The sequence below is a fragment of the Tamandua tetradactyla genome, chromosome 3 (assembly GCF_023851605.1).
Source record: "Tamandua tetradactyla isolate mTamTet1 chromosome 3, mTamTet1.pri, whole genome shotgun sequence".
Lineage (NCBI taxonomy): Eukaryota > Metazoa > Chordata > Mammalia > Pilosa > Myrmecophagidae > Tamandua > Tamandua tetradactyla.
The window spans coordinates 213,044,940-213,065,342 of NC_135329.1; the positions used below are offsets into that span (position 1 = coordinate 213,044,940).

General features: G+C 46.1%; 1 protein-coding gene across 7 annotated transcripts in view; it reads left to right on the plus strand.

Annotated features, from left to right (window-relative positions):
• AGAP1 (ArfGAP with GTPase domain, ankyrin repeat and PH domain 1) overlaps nt 1–20,403 on the plus strand; it is a 636,823-nt gene that overhangs the window by 513,787 nt on the left and 102,633 nt on the right. The gene's annotated exons all lie outside the window — the stretch shown is intronic.

Genomic DNA, 20,403 nt, shown 5'->3' on the forward strand with positions numbered 1-20,403 from the left:
AAAAAAAAAAAAAAAAACCCTGACCCCCCCTTACCCCCGCAAAAAACCTTGAATATTTAATTAAAACTCCCTTTATTAGTATTTAGTGACAGTCGGTGCTCCTGTTAATCAGCGGCACCCTGTCTGCGCCACTCTGTAATTCTGTGTCGTCAGCTTCTCTTCCCACCGGGAAGCAACTTGCCAGTTTTTGGTTAAATGTTCTCTGGAGCCCATGGCCCTTCTCCCTGAACAGTAGTTCCTCAGCCATGCTGCGATGGTGTTCTCCATCCTATCTGAAACATATGCATTCTTTCTATAACTTTCTGATAATGAGTGGTCTAGTGGCTAAATGGAATCTTAAAGACAAGAGATTATGCTTTCTTTTTTCTCCTGACTCCACTTCTGGCTCCAATTAGCTTCTGCATTTTCACTTTGAAATTAGTGGCTTCACATTACTTTATCCCTTTATCTGTCTCCCATTTCCCTTGGTCAGCATGTATTTCCCAGTGTTGGGTGTCACTCTCATGGACTTAATTCTCGTTATTCAGAAAATGTTCCACCAGATGAGTTCTGAGACTTAGTACTTACTGGGCATTCGGTTCTTTATTCTTAGCTCCTTCTGGCTGGGTGGAAGCAATCCCTGGCTCTGTGTATCTTTGCTTTTATGTTGCTGCACATTTTATTTTCAGCCTGCGGAGCTGTTCGTAAGGTCGCAGGGCCTCCGTGTTTTTGTGCATCCCTTGCTGACCGCTGCAGCGTTTACGGTCTTTCTGTTCTTCAAAGTTTCCATGTGCCAAGGGCTCCTTTCCTACATCCTCCAAACAGGGGGTTTATTATGTCACTGTTACTTAAAACCGACCTCAAGATTTTGGCCAATACCAGATTGCTACAACTTGCTCCCTCCAGTAATTCCCTTCTGTCCATCTTTGAGTCTAAGAGTCTTTAATTCCAAGTAGTAACAGACATGTATTAGTCCTTACCACGTGGGAGCTGCCCCCAGAGTGCCTTCCAAGAGGGTCACCAGCCAGGTCACCTCAGGCCCCCGCTGACCTTCCATGCCAGCCTGCATCCTGACTGCCACTGGGGTGGAGAAGAGCACGTGGGTGCTGACATCGGGGTGGCCACAGCCGGGTGGGGGGGAGCCCAGGAGGAGGCCATGAGAGATCTGAGTGCCCGTGGGGGGGAGGGGGGAGGGGGGAGGGGGGAGGGACGAGGGGTACGGGGCCACCTGCCAGCTTCCGGGGTGGTTGGAGCAGTGCAGTGAGGAGACTGAGGTGGCGCCTGGGAGGCCCTGCAGGAGGCAGAGAGGCTGGCGGCCCATCCCGGGCAAAGGTCCAGAAGGTGGAGAGGGTTGACCAGCAGCTGCGGGGGGCAGGCCAAGGAAACGGGGGTGCGAGTCTTCCTGTGGCTCAGGGTAGGTAAGCAGGCAGGACTCAACATCGCCACTGGGGGCAGGAAGGGGCTGGGGTTGTAGCTGGCCACACACCCCCAGCCTCGGGGTGGTTACCTCTGGGAGGGGTGGGGTCTGCCCAAATGTCCACGCCTCTGAAAGCTGGGAGCTGGAGAGGCCTGGAGTCCCTTCCCTCTGATGCCTTTGGGTGGGGCCCCCTGGGGCTGTGGGCCAGAGCACCCACACACCACACCCTCCACGCAATCCGGGCTTTCTCCAGGTGGCTGGGCTCTCTCGGGCAGGTGTCCCCGGACAGCGAGTGAGCCAATTTCCTTCTGAGACCTGCCCTGAGGTCGTACAGTGCCCATGGAGCCACTCAGCGAGTCAGCACCGTCACCGTGCCGCTCGGTTCCAGGGTTGCGGGTCGCCGCCACCTCTTGTTGTTGACAAATCTTCACACACATACAGTCCATACATGGTGTACAATCAGTGACTCACAATATCATCACATAGTTGTGTATTCATCATCATGATCATTTTTAGAACATTTGCATCACTCCAGAAAAAGAAGTAAAAAGAAAAAACTAACACTTCTACCCTTTCCTCTCGTTGACTGCCAGTATTTCAATCTACCTAATTTTTTTTAAGTCCTTTAAAAAAGGCTTCCCTAATTTTTCACCCTTTATTCCCTCTCCCATTATTTATTTGTTTATTCTTGTTCTTTTACTCATCTGTCCATACTCTGGGTAAAAGGAGCATCAGACACAAGGTTTTCCCAGCCGCGCGTCACGTGGAGTGGCTGTACTGTGTGTTGATACAGCTTAGACTCCAGCTCTTCGTGGAGACACTGGTGGACCTGAAATATTGCTCTGGCCACTTCTAAACAATATAATTTGTAAGCAAATAAGCAAGTGAATTCATAATGCATCAGACTGGATAAAGGCAGTGGGATAAAATAAATTAGACCAAGTAGACTCGGGACCCCCCGGGGTGGACAGTTATTGTCTATGGAGGGGCGAGAAGGACTCCCTGGGGGACCCTCTGAGCAGACCCTGGTGGGGCATGGCCAGCCCTCTGGGGGTGGTCCATTCCCTACACACGGGTCCCGTCTCCTGCCCCCGCGGAGGCCCTGAGACTCAGCACCTGGAGGTAGGGAGTGCGAGACCCTGCTTACATACCTGTGTCTGCTGTGGAGTTTGAAACCAGCAGATTTTCACCTTGATTTTCGTGTGTAATTGCTCTCTGCTAATGTCACTAGAGAAGTATTTCAAAGCATTTTACTTTTAAATAATTGGTAAACATTTCTTATCTCACCATTCTCTCATTTAGTCAATGTAAAAAATAATTTCATACCTTATAGTTTGTTCCCCAGAAACTGTGTTGTTATACTCCGAAAGTTTTCGGATATATTTTTTCCAAGCAGAGAATTGTACAGTTTTTTACAAGTAGTCCAGAGAACTATCAGCTACAGAGGGATGTTTAAGAAAAATGGATCCATTCTTATGCATATCACTTTTAGCACTATCAGATAAAGGTGAGCTACCTAGAGATTTGAAATCATTTTATCCTGTGCCAGGATTATTTTCACATGCCTGTGAATGGCATTGGGAGTTTTCCAACAATTGGAAACTGCATGACCATTTAACACCGGCTCTTCTCCTTATTCTCAAATGAAGACAATCACGTAAGGTCATCTTGCTTCATGGGTAATTAAGGCATTTCACGCTGCAATCCCTTATCCTAATGAAGAAGAAGAAATTTCTCTTTTGCTGAAATATTTCTTTTAAGCGTTTTATTTCTTCTCATTGCTCGACTTTCCTTTTGCATCTGACTGTCTCTTATAATGGCTTCTTGAAATGTGAGTCAGGAAGAAAATTGTAAAGTTTCCCCACAGCTTGCTACTTTTAAAAAATGCTTAGAATCTCACTTTCCGTGAAGGCGAAACAGCCACAGTTGACCCTGCGCCCCTGCGTGTTCACTTCCCATGGAACGCAACGAGTCTGGGCAGGTGGGAGGCTCCCCCGGCACCCCGCAGGTAGAGGGGCAGCTAGGGGCGCGGGTGCGGGGACTGGGCTCCCCAGATTTGGATTTCAGTCCTGCCTCTTACTGGAGAAATGATGTGGGCCTCCTCCTCCTCTCCTGCCTCAGTGTTCTTAGCTGTGAGATGGGGAGAATTTTGGCACTGACCCCCTAGGACAGGTGTCGGGGATCATTGAGCCCATACATACAGTTTGAGGACAGAGGGCGGGACCTGGTCCCAGCAGCTGCAGCCTCTCCACATGGGGACGGAGCTGCCACGAATCCCTTTCTTGGGATTCGATTTGTGTGTACCAGAATATTATTCCAGGGAGCCAAATTGAGTGCGGCATATTTACAGATTTTATTGGCTCACCTAAGAAAAGACCAGGGACATTGTGTTCTGACTTGTTAAATTGTTCTTTTAAAATGTCACAGACTGTGAAATTAGAGTTATCCATTAAATAGCATTGGCCAGAAATATTTAGGCTGATTTTTCAGCTCACCCAGCCCTGGCCTTGGCCTCCCCGGGACTGAGTTGGTACAGGCCAGCCCCACCGGACTGGCCTGGAGTGACCGCCGCAGCACTCGCCCAGCTGTCCTCGGCCTCTCGGCAGTGGATTTCCTTGCAGGGCCCTACGGTCAAACTGAAAAAGGTCTTTTCCCTGTCACGATTGCCTTCAAGATGAAAAGTTCCTTGGCAAAGAGGAGCCTAAGTTAAAGCATATCATTAAAAGGTAAGAAAAAAGCCTTGATTCTTAAGGCACGGATTATTCCCATGTATGGGCTGAAAATAACTTTAACAAAAGACTCCATGTCTTGGAGACTAAGTTAATGTGGGGTTCTTTTCTCTAAGCATTTTAGCATACTATATAGGATACCCTGAATTTATGGCTGTACAGTTAAAAAGCCTGCCCCTTTTTGGGAGGGAGTAAAGTGGGAACACAGGGACCTTTTCCTCAACTCACGTTCCTCTGTGCAGTTCATTTGTCAATTACCTTCTGTCTTGGGGCATCCTTGTATTGAGTCCTTCAAACAGTGGTTTGAAATATTTCACGTAGGTCAGTCTGTTCCTTCAGCTTGGTTGGAAACGCAGGAGGTCAGGGAGCTTGTCTCTAACTGGTCAGCATCCCCGGGAGCTTGGCCCATGCCCGCACACAGCGCGCACCCGGTAAATACTCGTTTACCCACGTGGAGTTACTGACTGGATAGCCAGAGTGTGTCTTTTCTGCAAGTGTGGTTTTATGGGATAGAAACCAGTTTTTCCCAAAGTTTGTGCCGGCAACATGAAACCAACAAGATGCTCTGCAAAATGTTTGGAGTTTATCGCCTGGTCTCTCCCCCTTCGGGGAGCAACTGCAAGGCTCCGAGGAGCCCTCCATTAAAAAAATTCAGCAGCAGCAACAAACTTTTTAACTTATTGAAACTCGGTGCCAAATTTATTTGGCCTCAGCGCCTTTGCTTTTCCCTATGTGAACATGGATGCAGTATTTGGGGCCCTCTTCTGTGGACACACTTGGGGTCGGGGGGTAGCGTTGGGGCAGCTACAGTGCCCTGTTGTACTTGCTTTTTCACCAAATACTCAAGCCCAGAACTTCCTTCCTTCCATGAGCAAGTGGGGTGCCACTGACATGAAATCCCCAAACACCCCGAAAGACCTGTAGATCCTGGCTGTGTGTCCAGTTGGAAGGCTGCAGGACCTCACTCCAGCATGGATGCCTTCCCCATTGGTCCCAACCGGACATGGGCCCCTAGCCTCCAAGTCCTTTGAAGCCCTGTGCTTGAGTTAGGGCACCCTTTATACACCACCAAAGCATGTGACATTGGCTCCACATGTGTCCTTCCCAGCATTGTGTAATTTCACTTTCTCATTTCGACAAAACATAATGACCGTCTTTGAAATCCATCTTGTTTGGCATTTTTTCCCACACTCGTGTGTTTTTACATGTTGGTAAAATTTGCATTTAGGGGTGTTACTTGTCATTTTCATGCCGTGTAATGGTTGATGAAGAGAGCAGTTTATAGGGTGCATCTCATAGTTCATTTCTTTTCATGTAACTGAGGTCTTTTAGTGCTCGTTTTAATGCACACTTTGAATTTACCTATTTGTATTGGAGTAGTATAAAGAGGAGCTTTTCCTTGGTGATTGGGAAGCTGAGAGGTAGAACATTCATAATCATATCATGGCTAGCTAGTAGATATTGAGCGCTCAGTGACAAAACTATATACCAGGTGTATTGCATGCATTTATTTTATTTAATCCTTTCCCCAACCCAGTGACTCAGGGGCCAAGCAAGGGTGGAGACCTCCAAATGCTAAGACTTGTTTTAGATTCTATGCTATGTGAACTTTCCAGGATAAGAACATGACAAATTGAGTGGATTAGCAAATCTAGAATAAGGTGCAACATAGAGTACTATCATAATTAAAGTGTTATTTGGAATATTGCTGATAAACAAAATCTTTATTTAAAGCCCCTGTACCCACTGGCCTCCCAAAGTAAAGAAAGAAGGAAGGGCTACCTCGAAGAAATATCTCCTGCATTGCGTGTGGAAGGCAAATGCGCTGTGCATGACGGTGCTGCATGATCGTGTAATAGCATCAAAAAAATTTTTTTTTTCAGATTTTGCCATTGAGAAAACTTTTAAGGTGCACGGAGCCTGTCGGGAGTCATTAGTGCCTGGAGGATTCCATTTTTCTGTTTCAGGACCGTGTTCTAGATGCGTCATTGCAAACCGTGCCTCTGCGTCTTCTTTCTTGTCGTTCCTGTTTCTCACCTCGGTCTCATCTCTCAACACCCTCCCTCGCTCCTCACCAAAGATATATATATATAAAAAGCCATTGTGCAAAATGATCTGGAGATTGGGCCTGATAGAATGCCAGCATTCAGCCCTCCCAGCCTCAGCGCAGTACCGTGGCCGCGGCGATGATTTGGACGTGTGAGCCGAAGCCGCCATGGGAGCAGGCCTGGGGGTGGGAGAGATGAACTGGGGGCTTTCCAGCCGTTTGTCACACAAGTAGCAGTGCCAATAAACTGAAAAACAATCCGTCATTTTTTCTCAAGATTGAAACCTTTTATCAGTTGTGTCAGTTTCATTATTCAGTAAACGATTAGTAGCTACCACCGCCATTCAGTCATTCGTCGTTAACACCGCAAACCTTCTGGGGGCTGAGTGGCCGCTGGACACCTGTCCCTGAGGGGAAGCACCTTGCCTGCCCACCTCTCTGGACCATGTCTCAGACTCAGGCACTGGTTGAAAGAGAAGAAGGAACCAGTACCTGGCGTGCAGCTTCTCGCCTCAGTTATGCTTTGACACATGGTTAATTTCGGCTGCAGTTGCGAGAAGAATAAATGGGTGGGCATTTTTCTTCTACCTCCTCCTGGCCCTTTTATTTAGAATAGTTTTGCCCCATGATTTAAAATGCCAGGCTTGTCAATTCGAGAAGTGGTTTTGTTCCTATTTACCTTTAAGTGGTGATTTTCAGCCTCGGCTTGTGGTAGAGGTGAGCCTTGCCAGCCCTTTGGCTGCCTGCTCCAGGCTTTCTGTTTGTCATAAAGTCCAGACTATCTGGAAGAAAACACGGTGGAGCAGTAGCTCCGACCTGCAGGTCACGGACCCCTGGGCCCCTGGAGATGCCAGGAGATTATCTGAAGGGTCTTGAATCCGCGTGTGCATCTGCATACCCAGCAGTGAGTGTGTATCGATACTGTGCTTAATGGGAAACAAAGTCATTTTAGAACATTGCTGAATTAAGTTCCTAAGGGAGTCTGTGTATTTTTTCAAATAGAAAACCACTGAGAGATTGGGCTTTGCCAGTTTTTTTGGTTTTGTTTTTTTCTTTTCCATCCAACTCTAGTTTATCAGAAAAAATAATTCTACCACTAGCTAAATAAATGTAGGCGAGAGAAAAAAAAGTTACTGAGTTTGTTTATGTATCACTGAGACCATACTTAGTTCTCCGAGAGCTCTAACTCCATCGATCCTAAGGAGGAAGGGGCAAGTGTGTGTGAGTATGTGCATGTGTGTGTGTGTCTTTACACGTGGCCTTAAATGAAGACCTTTTAAAATATTGTAACTCGTAATTTTAGAAATCATTCTGAGCTGTATTTCAACTACTTCATCAAAACACTCCTATAACTCCTATATATAATCTTTAGATTAATCTTCTGTTTTCCTCTGGCTGTGGGTAGTGCCTTCCGCCCCCCGTGGTGTCCACATCACAGCACTGGATACAGGGTGCATGGGCCCTCGTTGCCATGTGTCAATCCTGGTAGAACGTTTGATTTATTGCTCAAGAAGAAATTGTTCTGAGAGCTTCCAAGCTGCCTTCCAGCTTTCCCAGTGCAGTCGGCCTCCAGACACAAAGGTTGAAGGAATCAGAATCACAGGTTTACTTTTTCACTAGCACCAGATCTCTAAGCCAGAATAGCCCCCTGCGTGCAGTTCACTTTTTTATATCACTGAGGACACCGCCAGGGTATGTGGACAATGTCCACTCAAGTGCAAGTATCTGGTGTGCCCTTTTCATTTTAGAGGTGTAATCCCTTCAGTCCAAATTCCACTTTTTAAGGGAACCCCCAAATGCGCTTGTTTTTGAGGCATTTTCTCCTTTGACAGGGCTTTTGAGTCCAGTGCTTTGTAAGATGGGCCAGTTGTTAAGTGTGATTGGTCCACTATTGCCCACTGTCACAATCAGTACCTGGACCCTAGCTATTTTTAATTTTGAAGACTACCAAAAATATTTTTAAATACTTGAGGACTAATATAATTGGCTAACATGATTTTCCCAAGCAAGGATATTTAAAATAACAGTACTGTCCACCATCAGCATCGTTACACATAAGAAAGAACACATAAGCCCCAAAAGAAGAGGGTGAACCTATGTTCTGACAGTTAACAGACTTGCATTAAAATTATTCAGAGCCCTCATTTTTCTGATTTTATTACAAAAGAGGGAAAATTTCATTTTTTTTCTTCTTTAGGAGCCTCTGTTCTGTTATCAACTGGTAGAGAAATCTAGATGGAGGAGCTAAAGATTACTTATGGCTTATACTGCTGTTTCTTTGGCCTTTGACTCCAAGGACAGGTGTGAGAAGGCAAGCAAGCAGACTATAGAATCCATCTGACTGAGCTTCTAACCCCGCTTTACAGTGTAAAAGCTGGGGTCTACAGCATAAGTACTTTCACCTCTGAAATGGTGGTATACTAATACATAGTGCATGGGGAGTCTGGAAATTGAATGAGGTAAAAGATATAATCCACTCAGCATAACACCTGGTATATATTAGATGTTCAATAAAAATTAGGGATAGTGGTGGTAGTCACAATGATGGTGATGGTGATGGTCATGCTGATGTTGCTCATGAGCCATGATGGTGGTGGTCATGATGATAAGTGCTTGTGGTAGTGATGAAGGTGTTGGTCATGATGATGGTAGTCAGAATGATAGTGATCAGGTGGTCATGATGATGGTGATCGGGGGGTCATCATGGTGATGGTGATCAGGTGATCATGATGATGATGGTGGTGTTCGTAATGATAGTGGTCAGGTGGTCATTGTGATGAATGTGGTGATGGTGGTGGTGATGGTGGTGTTCATTATGATGGTGGTGGTCAGGTGGTCATTGTGATGAATGTGATGGTGGTAGTGGTGATGGTAGTGTTCATGATGATGGTGGTGGTCATTGTGATGGTGGTAATAATAGTGGTGATGGTACTGGTCATGATGATAGTGGTGGTGGTCAGGTGGTCATGGTGATGGTGGTAGTGGTGATGGTAGTGGTCATGATAGTGGTGGTGGTCATGGTCATGGTGGTCAGGTGGTCATGGTGATGGTGGTGTTTGTGATGATGGTGGTGGTCATGATGATGGTGGTCATTGTGATGGTGGTAATGGTAACGGTGATGGTGGTGTTCATGATGATAATGGTGGTGGCCATGATGATGGTGGTCAGGTGGTCATTGCGATGGTGGTGTTTGTGAGGATGGTGGTGGTCATTGTGATGGTGGTAATGGTGATGGTGGTGTTCATGATGATAGTGATGGTGGTAGTGGTGATGGTGGTGTTCATGGTGATGGTGGTCAGGTGGTCATTGTGATGGTGGTGTTCATGATGGTGGTGATGGTGGTGTTCATGATGATGATGGTGGTGGTCATTGTGATAGTGGTGATGGTGGTGTTCATGATGATGGTGGTCAGGTGGTCATTGTGATGGTGGTGTTCGTGATGATGGTGGTGATGGTGGTGGTCATGATGACGGTGGTCAGATGGTCATGATAATAATTGTGGTGATGAGGATGGTGATGGTGGTCATGGTATTGGGATGGTGATTGTGTTGACATCGGTGGTGGTGGTCATGGTAATGGTGATCATTTTGTTGGTGGTGATGAGGGCAGTCATGGGGTTGGTGGTGATAGGCAGCTAAGGAGCATGAAATAATACAGGGAGCATGAGACAATATAGAACTGGTACCTTAATACTGCCTGAGAGTTGGGGTCAGTCCCAAGCAATGTAAAGCAGGGCTCTGTTTGGACCTCCATTATTTTAAACTTGTATCACAATGACTTGGGGCAATTTTTGGATTAAATTGATGCGTGTTCTTTTAAATTAAAAAAATAGGAAAGTAAACCATCTATAACAAAAATAGTTTCGGGGTCAGGAATCAAAAATAGCCATATAGATAATCAAGCTTGTCCCATGTACTGTCAGAAATAATATCTTGAAGTTAGCTTTTGAAATTACTGTCATCACTTTGGCATCCTCCAAATTTTTGTTTGTTTATGGCTATAATTGACAGTTCCTTTTGGAAAAATGTACATCTCTGTAGGGAAATTTATATCTCTTGATCATTGGAGAGCTGCAATTTAATACACCATGGGCATCTATGTCCATAAAACTACTTGCTCTGTTTAAAGGCCATAGAATTCCATGGAATTGATGTTCTATAGCAGATTGATACAACTTTCTCTTGTTGGGCATTTATTATGATTGTATAATATATCATTGCAAGTGACATATTGCAAATATATCTTTAGGTACTCAATGCGTAATATGCCTCAGAAGTTAGAATTATGCATTTGGAATTATGGCGTTTGTTAAATTGTGCTTCAAATTCCAGTACTTGACTGCTGCAAGGTCTCTGTGCAAAACAGCCAGACAAGGGCTGTTTGTGTTTTGGTGAGAATAGGAGGGTCAGTAGCAGAACGAGAAATGTCTCATTCCGCAGCACCAGGGAGAGTTTTGTTTCTCTCTGCGTCCAGTGTGAGAAATAACTTCCAGAGGGCCCTCTTGTGAGCTGTCCATTCATTCATTCAGCAGACTTGTGTGACGCATATGTGATGGGCTTGTGGTGGACTCTGCAGGTACGCATGCCTAGTGTGAGGAGGGCAGGCCCCTGACCGGGAGCCATCACTGACCTTGGCCAGAGCCAACAATGACCAACAGCAAATAACTTTCTTCTGCCTCAGCCTCCTCTTCCCCTCACTTTCTTCCTCATGTGTGCGCGTGTGTGCATGCTTGTGTGTGTGTATGAGCAAGCGGTGTTGTGTGTTAATATGTTTTGGTGAGCTACTTCAAATCCCAGTTTCATGACAGAGACATGAGAAGAGCCCGTTAATAACAGTTAGTGCCATGCCCCCTCCCCTCCCCAGAAGTGGCCATTAGATAGATGTGGAGTTTCTTAGTGACAGGAATTGCATCTTTTTCTCTCTGTCAGAGGCTCCTGGCCATTGAGGGTGGAACTTGTGTCACCCCCTGCTCTTTCTGAATGAATGAAGAATGCTTAAGCCTTAAAGGAGGGATATATAGATGACAGTATCCACTACCAAAGCTAGCTTTATCTACTTTTGACTTACAGATATTTTAGAAATAAAACTTGGTTTATTAAGAAAGCTGTGAAGAGATAGTTTTCCTTCCAAAAGATGGTGAAGAGGACATCATCCATAAATAAAAAGATAAAATTCAAATGATACAATAATAAAGTCATTAAGCAGCGTGAAAGGAATCAGACCCACATGTAAAAAGTATTACAGTAACTGTTTAGTAATAAATCTTATTAAACTCAGTGTCACAGATAGGATTAAAACTGTTACTAACAACACTGCATGAACAAGACCTAGCCTTAGATCTTTTTATTTTAATCTTCCTGGGAGATCCTCGCACATTTACGGTCCATACATGGTGTACGACGGTGACTCACAATGTCATCTTCACCATCATTGTTTTTGGGACATTTGCATCACTCCAGAAAAAGAAAGAAAAAAGAAAAAACTCATATGTCCCATAGCCCTTACCCCCCTCCTGTTGACCACTAGTGTTTCAATCTACCCACTTCATTTTACCCCTTTCCCCCTACTGAAAAATCTCATCTTTTATTTTGCAAATGAAGAAAAAAAAAAAAAGGTGGAGAGTCTTCAGAACACATACAGAAGTTAACGACAAAATTACTCAGATGGCACTTCAAATCGGCATTTCCCTCGCTCGTGTCTTCTACACTGTTTCAAGTGATTTTTCTCTCCATGCGTCCTGACACCCCAAATGTTCTGAGCCCTGTGCAGCAAGGGACGCACAGGCTTTGGGCCCCTCCTAGAGTGCTGTCCTACTGTCTCCCCATCAGCCCTGGGACTGGAAGTGGCCCTCCACGGGTGACCAGGGGACCATAGCACAGAGCCCCCAGGCCCCCTGGGCTAGTGCGGGGACAGGGGCTGTCCAGCACACCACTCTCCTTTACATTTTTTTTGGCCCTTCTTGTCCTCTTGCACCTGGCAGTGATCAAATCACCATCCTGGTTTCTGCCACTGACCCCGCTGAAATCAGACACGCCCCACCCCCGAAGCTGGGTGTCTGTGAAAGGAGCATCTGCAGTGGTGCTGCAGTTTCCTTATCCCACATGCTCTATAAACTGTAAACTTTCCCCCCAACTACCAAAAAAAAAAAAGTAAGAAAAATCCAAACAATACAGATGGGTAGAGATTGATGTGTCCGTATCAGTGGTCCAGACCTTAAAAGCATCAGGCCCCGAACTCAGTAGTTCTTGTTGCAGTAAGACCGTTGATTGCTTGCTTTATTTCTCAATATATTTGGGATTTTAATAGGTGAAATGGGCCCTGATGAGAAGAGCCAGAGGGTGCTGAAAACCTTGTGCCCAGATGAAGTAACCCTTTCTTGGACAATGTTTGCTGAATGCGTTGGTGATTGCAAACTTCTTTTTCATATCACGGCGCTCTTGGCATTGCTGGCAGCGGGTTGCCCGTGGCCCGTGGGGTCGCGTGGCCGGTGGAGGGGAGGCCTTTGCCCGCAGGTGCGCCTCCCTCCAGTCTCGGGTCGCAGCAGTGCTGACCCGAGGCCTCATCTTAATAGACTCTCTCACTCTTATTAAGAAGGAGATGTGACTGTAGATTATTCCTGCCCAAAGATACTTAGAGTATTTGAATAGGCTTTATTGTCTAGAACAGTTGTAGATTTATGGAAAAATTGAGGCCAGTTCCCATACATCCCTCCCTGCATGCATGCACACACACAGAGCTTCCCCTGTCATTTACACCTTCACGTTAGTGTGACACACTTCTAACAATTAAGGAAACAAGACCGCTGGGTTCCTATTATATTAATTAGGGTCTGTGGTTCCTTCAGGAGTCCTTTGTTTCTTTCTGCCTCCTGTCCTTTCACTGTCCCAGCTCCCGCCCATCACCGAGCTGTCCCATCTCCTTAGCGCTGCGTGGCTGGGACAGTTTCGTAGACTTTTTTTGTTGGCCAGGACATTTTTGAGGAACTCGGGCCAGGCGTTTTGGAGGCCACCTCTCTGATGGAGTTAGTGAGATAATTTCTCAGGTTAGATGCGAGCTATGGGAGCAGGAGACGCATAGGTGCCACCCCAGCACGGGCTGTCCCGAGGCGTGGTCTCCATCAGGCTGCCCCTCCTCGAGGACTGAGTATATGCATTGTTTATTTGGAAATCTTTTCCCCGTTTGTTAATTTGTCCAGTCAGTCATTTGTGTCAGTGTGGACTCATGAATCTTTGTCTTGTGCTCTGGGTTAGAATCCAGCACTGCTTCATCGTGTGGCTCCAGGTGTCCCGTCTGGCCAGTGGGGCCCTCCTAGGGCCTCTGCACCCCCGAGACACAGCTTCGTCCTCGTGGGTAGGTGGGTGGGTGGTGTGTGGGCCCCTCCTGGCCCACGCCAGTCTTCTCTCCTCTGTCCTAGCAGCAGCCTTGTCTCCAAGGAGCTGCAGTTCTCTTTATACGAGGATGGTCTCAGAAACCCAGAGCTGCAGGCAATGTATGTTTGCTGCTACTGGATTGTCTTTTCGTTTAGGTCCGCTCAACTGATAATGCAGAGGACTGTGTGTGTGTGTGTGTGTGTGTGCGCGCGTGCACGCGCTAGCCCACGTGTATGCACTCCTGTAAATATTTCTATAGGAAATCATCTATATCTATGGTAAGCTAAACAGATTATGGTATTTTAAATACGAGAAAAATTGGAAACAACTAAGCACTTAACAAGGAATGGTTACCACTACACTACACCACCACTGATGAGCAACACTTAAAAGGGACAGTTTTGGAAGCGATGGGAGCATAACACATTACCTTAGAAAGAAGTGCAGATCTGTTTCAGAGCTGTATTAATAAGGGTGATAATCAGGCATACAGGTGGATAAAAACTTGAAACGTGGAAAGGATGTTCAGATGAGGCATGGTTTATTTTCATTTAATATTAAGTAAACTTTGCTTCTGCAGTAGTATTAGTCTTCCAAGGTATTATTTCCTTTTTTTAGAGGTTCCAAATTACTGTATTGCTATTGTCATGGGACACATTTAAATCTCTTTTTTTTTTAACATTCCTGTTGAGATATCTTCATACACCAAATAGTCCATCCAAACTATGCAATCAGTGACATGCAATGTCGTCACATAGTTGTGTTTTTATCACATGATCATTTTTAGAATGTTTGTGTCACTCCAGAAAAAGAAATAAAGAGAAAAAAAACACACATCCCATAACATGTCACCCCTCCCTCTCACTGACCGCTAGTATTACAATCTACCCAATTTTTTTTCACCCCTTAATCCTCCACCGTTACTTATTTATTTATTTGTCCTTATTGTTTTGCTCATCTGGATAAACGGAGAAGATATTGTTTCTTAAATTTGAATGAAGCTGGTCCATCTAATTTTAATTATTTTCAAATGAAAGAATAAGACCTTTATAATGATTTCTGCTGTCATTCAAACACGGTACTTTTAAAGAGCCTCCTAGTTTAATGACTTGTTTAATCATTTATGCTGACCAAGGAGCATGCTAAAAAGCTAACTCGTGGCCAAAGCAGCGTTTATTGGAAGAAGTCCATTTCAGTGTTTAAGGCAATATATTTCCATAAATAGCAAGAAGAGTCAAAAGTGTAGAATAATTCTTTTGTATCCCGCTCTGAGCTTTGTACTTCGTTGGCTATAAACAGCACTTGTCATATGGCTTCCATGACTTCTTGCAGAGATCAGGATGCTGTTGGAAATTTCCACAGAATTCCTCCTTTAAATGCAAAAGGATAAAAATGTTTTCTAGAGTCTTCTTTCACAGACCTTCTCAGATTCAGATGGCCACATATAAGGGGAATGCGATTGACCGAATAACCCTGAAATGGATCATTTCAGCCCGTGATAGTTGTGGACGCTCGACTACAAAGATGGCAGATCAGATGATTCTGGAAGGGTGGCCGTTTGGCATTGTTCAGGCCGGCTGGTGGTCCAGTGATCACAGCCCTGCAATTACGGCCGGGGGGAGCATGAGGATCAGTCATTAAATAATTACACCTTTGATTAGTTGCTTTAACTGCTCATTGCCTTTGAAATAGGATAGCACAATTTGAAGCTTTATTAAAAAACAATCTTTTTCTGGAATTATTGGAAAAGACTTTTTGTTTAAAAAAAAAAAAATCCATAAACGAGCTGTAATATATTCTGTTGGAAGAGAACAAAAAGGAGGAAAGAAAAGAAAGGAGAGGGGGGGAAAAAAGACGCCTGTTTCCCATTATCACTCATTTCTATCTCAGGAAGGCACAGTGAACCAGTCGTCCACTTGCCAGCCCTTTGCCTTCCAGGCACATCCCAGAACTCAGAAAAGGGATGTGCGCCAGGGGCAGGGCACAGGAGCCCCCCCGGCCCCCGACACTGCCACTGCCTGGCTGTGTGGACATGACTGAACACATCTCACAAAGGTGCATTTCACACACATCATTCAGCCTGGCCACCAACTTGAGCTTCACATTTTTCTTACGTAGCGTTTGGTTTTTAGTGTGTGTGTGTATTATTTTTTAACACTAAGTGTTTAATCCTATACTATCTGCAGAGTGTAGCTAAAACAGTTCATCTGAGTACTAGACCTAAAAACGCTGATTTATTCTTCATAATACTGGAGACCCAGACCCTCAAGACATGAATCCAAGAGACCATGGAACCCCAATTTCACTTTCCTAATAACCCCTACCCATCTCCTACCCCCACCGAAAAGCCTTTCCTCCTCCATGAAAACATGGAGAGAAGTCTCCATTATTACTGGTATATTTCTTATCTCCATCTGAGAAGGTGCCAAACTAAAAAAAATCAGGGCTACAAGTTTGTCATGAAGGGGCCTCTTCTCTTTCAACTCGCTTCTTATTTTAATCCCCGTTAAAAGTTGTACCCTTGGCATTTATCTGAAATACCCAATTAATTTTGGGTGCCGTTGAACCCATGATCTGCAGCTCAGTATGTTTCTAGGCCGAAAGGGAAACCAACTCTCTACCTAATTGGAACTTCTGGTTTTATGGCGTATCCTGGAGTTTTTGCTTAGTTTTTATTTTCACTGTTTTCCGGGGTTAATGGTATTTCCTGTGCGTGTCTACATTAGCCCGCTATGTAGAAGCCCTCGGCACTTTTCAGATTGTGAGAGCTTTAATGATGCCACCAATGTGGAAATTATACTTCCCTTAAAGAAAGCCATTATGAGTTATTGGAAATTGGATTAAAAATCTTATCATTAAGGGTCGATTACTTATTTCGAGAGTTATTGTATTTAGTTAGGTATTTTACCTTCTGCGTTCTGTAGCTTAAAATTACGAGAAGAATACTAGTCACTCCAGAAACTGATACGACGGAGTTATTTTGCTTCCTGGACATGTGCCCTATATTTGCTTGGCCTCGGGTTTTGTTTAATCCTTTCAAAGGCCCTTTTAATGGACGTTTCAACATGACTCCTTCTCTGTGCAGTTGCCTCTGGGAAACGACCATTATGTCAAGCCCTTCCCAGCTAAAGTAGCGAGTTCACATGGTGTAAGAATCTTCTGGGTTGCATCTTATGGAAGGAAGAAAAAAAATCCCACCGCTTTTATAAGAGAACAGAACATTTGCACTGTCTCGTTGAGCAGATGAACGTTCAAATGGCCAACACAAAAGAAACCCCCAATCTCTAGCCTCACAATGGAATCGCCACCAACAAAAGACCACGGGATCCCGAACGTGCTCTGCGAAAGCAGCACAAAACAGCAGCAGCATCCAGTCGGGCCCGGGCAGGTCCCTGGGGCCACGGGCAGCCCTGACCCTGGAAGGGTCTGCAGCACACAGCCGGCACGCGGCGTCTTTAGAAACAGGGAAGTGCAAGTCTGATGTGCATGAGAAGCTGCTGTCTGATCTGACAAGGCTGCACCTAGAGGCGCTAGCTCTCACTCCCTTGCGTGAATGCACAGGGTCTCCGAGAAGCCCACCCTCCACCTGGGTGCAGAGATCCTGTTTGTCCTAGTCGCTGATGAGGGCTGCAGCCCCCGGGGGGTGACGCGCCTGGCAGTGTGCGTGGTGGCTGCGGGGCCTGCACACTGCCTGGCGGCTGTAGCACCTTTTAATCAGCGGGCTGAGGAATATCTAAGCCACATAGAGCACTGGCGGGAGGAGACCGGGGGGCGTTCACACGCCTGTGCTTGGTGGTGCGGTGATGGAGGGAGAGGTAGGAGAAGACGCTACTCGTGTGAGCCTGCCCATGCAATACCGGAGGTTTCCTCTCACTCGGAAAGAGCTCGTCAGGAGAGCCTCGTGTTGAAAGTCTCCTGTCTGCAATGAGTTTCTTAGGCATTCTCATGCTCTATGCAAGTTTGCTTGGAGAAACAAAATAACAGAAATTTCCCTTTAAAATAAAATGGTAAGGCCCTCCTGACTGCAGGACCCATATACAAAGCTGTAGCTTAGAAAAATAAGGGGATGTATGATAATTGGGAGTCGTGAACTTTAAATGATTTCCAGCTACTCTAACTTACTGCAAGGCCGTTATTTGCACATATCCTTCCCTGGCCTTTGAAAAGATTAGATTGTCTGTTAGCAATTACAAGACATCAAGCGTGTTGTACCGCACCTCATTTTGTCATCCTGGCACAGAACGTGTTGTCTGTGAATGCTGGACCCCCCCAAAGAAGTGCTCTGAGAATTAAGGTGTACACCAGCTTTCCTGCCCATCAATGCCTAACGCAGGCTGTTGTGTCCCCCACCGGCCAGCCTGGTGACCCCAGCCAGGCACAGGCCTTCTCAGGGCTCCTCCCGGAAGAGGCCCTGTTCCTGGGCCTTCTCCTTGAATGCACCACAGTACGTGTCTACATTCGTATTTTGATACCAGCAATAACTCACCTCTCTTCTGTGAGGTTTACCAACGAAGCCTCAAGCATTCGTATGCAGACAGGGCCCTAGGTTAATTTTACACCTCGTTTTTATTTTTTCTAGTAAAAAAGGTGGCATGCCAGAGACCCAGGCTCACTTCCCAGAGCCTGCCCATGCCAAAAAAAGTTGGGGGTGGGGGGTGGGAATGAGGGGGCTATCGTTACATCCTGGCGGGGAGCCCTGTGTTTCCTTACGGTTCAAGGGCCTGTCGGTACTGAAAGAACTGTGCTTTGTGCTTTTTGAAATTTTGAGCCTTTTTTTTTTTTCTCACTGTCTGTCTGATCTGGTCTTTACTCAAAATAAGGTGTCCAAAACGATGTGAGTCTTACGGAGTAAGCAGTTTAAGCAGCCGGCTTCTCGTGTTCGGTGGCAGGACCCTGTCCTGCTGGCGTCTTGGTGGCTGCAGCCATTTCCTCTCTCCCCATGGCAGCTTCTTGCTGGGGGCCTCCTGGAATCGGATGTGGCCTCTGTGGCGGCAGCGGGAGCAGCACGTGCCCAGGTCTGCTGTCCCTGCCCTGGCCGGCACGTGGCCTGTGCGTGTGGGCTGAGTGTCGGCGTGGCCCTCGGGCTTTACAGCGGGCTCCTTTCAGACCTGGCGGCAAACCTCTGTGCAGTGCTCAGAGGGCTCTCTGGGTCTCTGGGCTTTTCAAGACCCGGCAAAGGCCTGCGCCCATCATGCCACCCGTGGGAAGGGCGTGATCGCTCTCGAAGGAGGCAGCTCCTCGCCAGGCACCACAGCGGTCGTCTGACTTGCGGAAAGCACTTCCAGCCCCACGTGCCCGCCGGGAACACGTTTCAAAATGTCCAGCTTGCTTCCGCCAAGCAGTGGCCTGGGGTACTTCTGAAGGCCTGGATGGCACCGTGTCCTCGTGTAGACCATGCCTGGTCCCCTGCACCGGGTGCCGCGACGGTTTCTCATTTTGCCCTTGCCAACCCTCGGGCAGGGAGAGGCACGCTCCTTTTCTGCTATCATTCCGTGCCTCAGGCTTCTTAAGAAGCAAAACAGCCTCCTTGGTCTTCTTGAAGGCTTCTACTCATAAACTACAAAACCAGAAAATGCTAGCCTTGTGTCATGAAGGAAGAAAGGAAAATTCTGGAAGTCAAAAAAGCTAAATGCGTTTATTAAAATAAAGACCATGTAGAAAATCGAGAGTCCCCACCGATTCCAAAGGTGGGGATCCAAGACTGAGATGCAGAGGACCCTCCCGGTGGGATGCCCATGGGCTACCCTCAGCCCCATGTCTCCCCTTGCCCCCACCGCACCACCAGCACCAAGTCGCCCTGGGTCCGTGGCTCGTCCGGCTGCAGTGACAGGTTCCCCTGGCAGAGCCTTTCCGTGGGATCCGGGTAGCAGCACCGGACAGAACCTGAGGCGTTACTGATGATGCTATGCTTGTATTTTCCTGTTGAGAAGCTTCTAAACAAGTGGACTTAAAGCAGTAAGTGCTCCAGGAGACACATACACATAGTAGCCCTTGGGTGTCAGCCAGAAAAAGTCCATTTCTTTAAAAGGAAGAAAAAGCCATGGCATCTTATACGTTGAAATTGATTATTTCATCAATAGGTTAATAGAAAACAAGGCTGCCAGTTCACTTCCTGCTTCTGCATCCAAACAGTAATGGAGCCCCAAGTATGAAAAATGCAGAACATAAAGCAGGTGAGGGAAGAGGTTTCTCCCTCCCTCCAACAGCGTTGTGAGCCTCTGTTCTGCCTATTTATATGTAAATGCTTTAGAAGTGGGTAAGTTTTAACGCTGGGGAATGTCACCTCTTTATGGCTTTTACTTTCCGGAACTTGTGAAATACGGGTCAAGGTAGCAGACTTGGGTGTGCAGAAATAATTCGGCACATACTTAATTCTGTGGGCACATCCGTTGCACCTGCGCAGCCCAGTAAAGACTCATGGGGCATTTCTCATGTAAGCAACTGGAAGCTGGGTTAGTCTGATTTCCTTGTCTCTGATGTATGACGTTTGCCATGGCGGGTCCCTGATGATCCCTTTATCAGGTGTGAGGTTTTCTGAGACAGAGACTTAGGTAGCACTTCATAGATGGTTAAGATACCTGGAGGACATGGAGATAAGGGAAGCTTTTCCACCCAAGGAAAATTAAATCTAGGATGTGCTATGGAAGATCCTTGGACATCACCTTTAGAAGCTCCCTGATTCAGAGATTATACTTCCTAATCCTTAGTTGGTTTTCAGACAAGAAGATAATTCTTAGGCATTTTGTTATAACTTAACTTTTTATTATTTTTCATCAAGTTAACCAAATGACAGCTCGGTCTCCCCTCATTGTTAATAGAAAATGTACATCCTAAATATGCATTACTGCACTTCAGAATTTC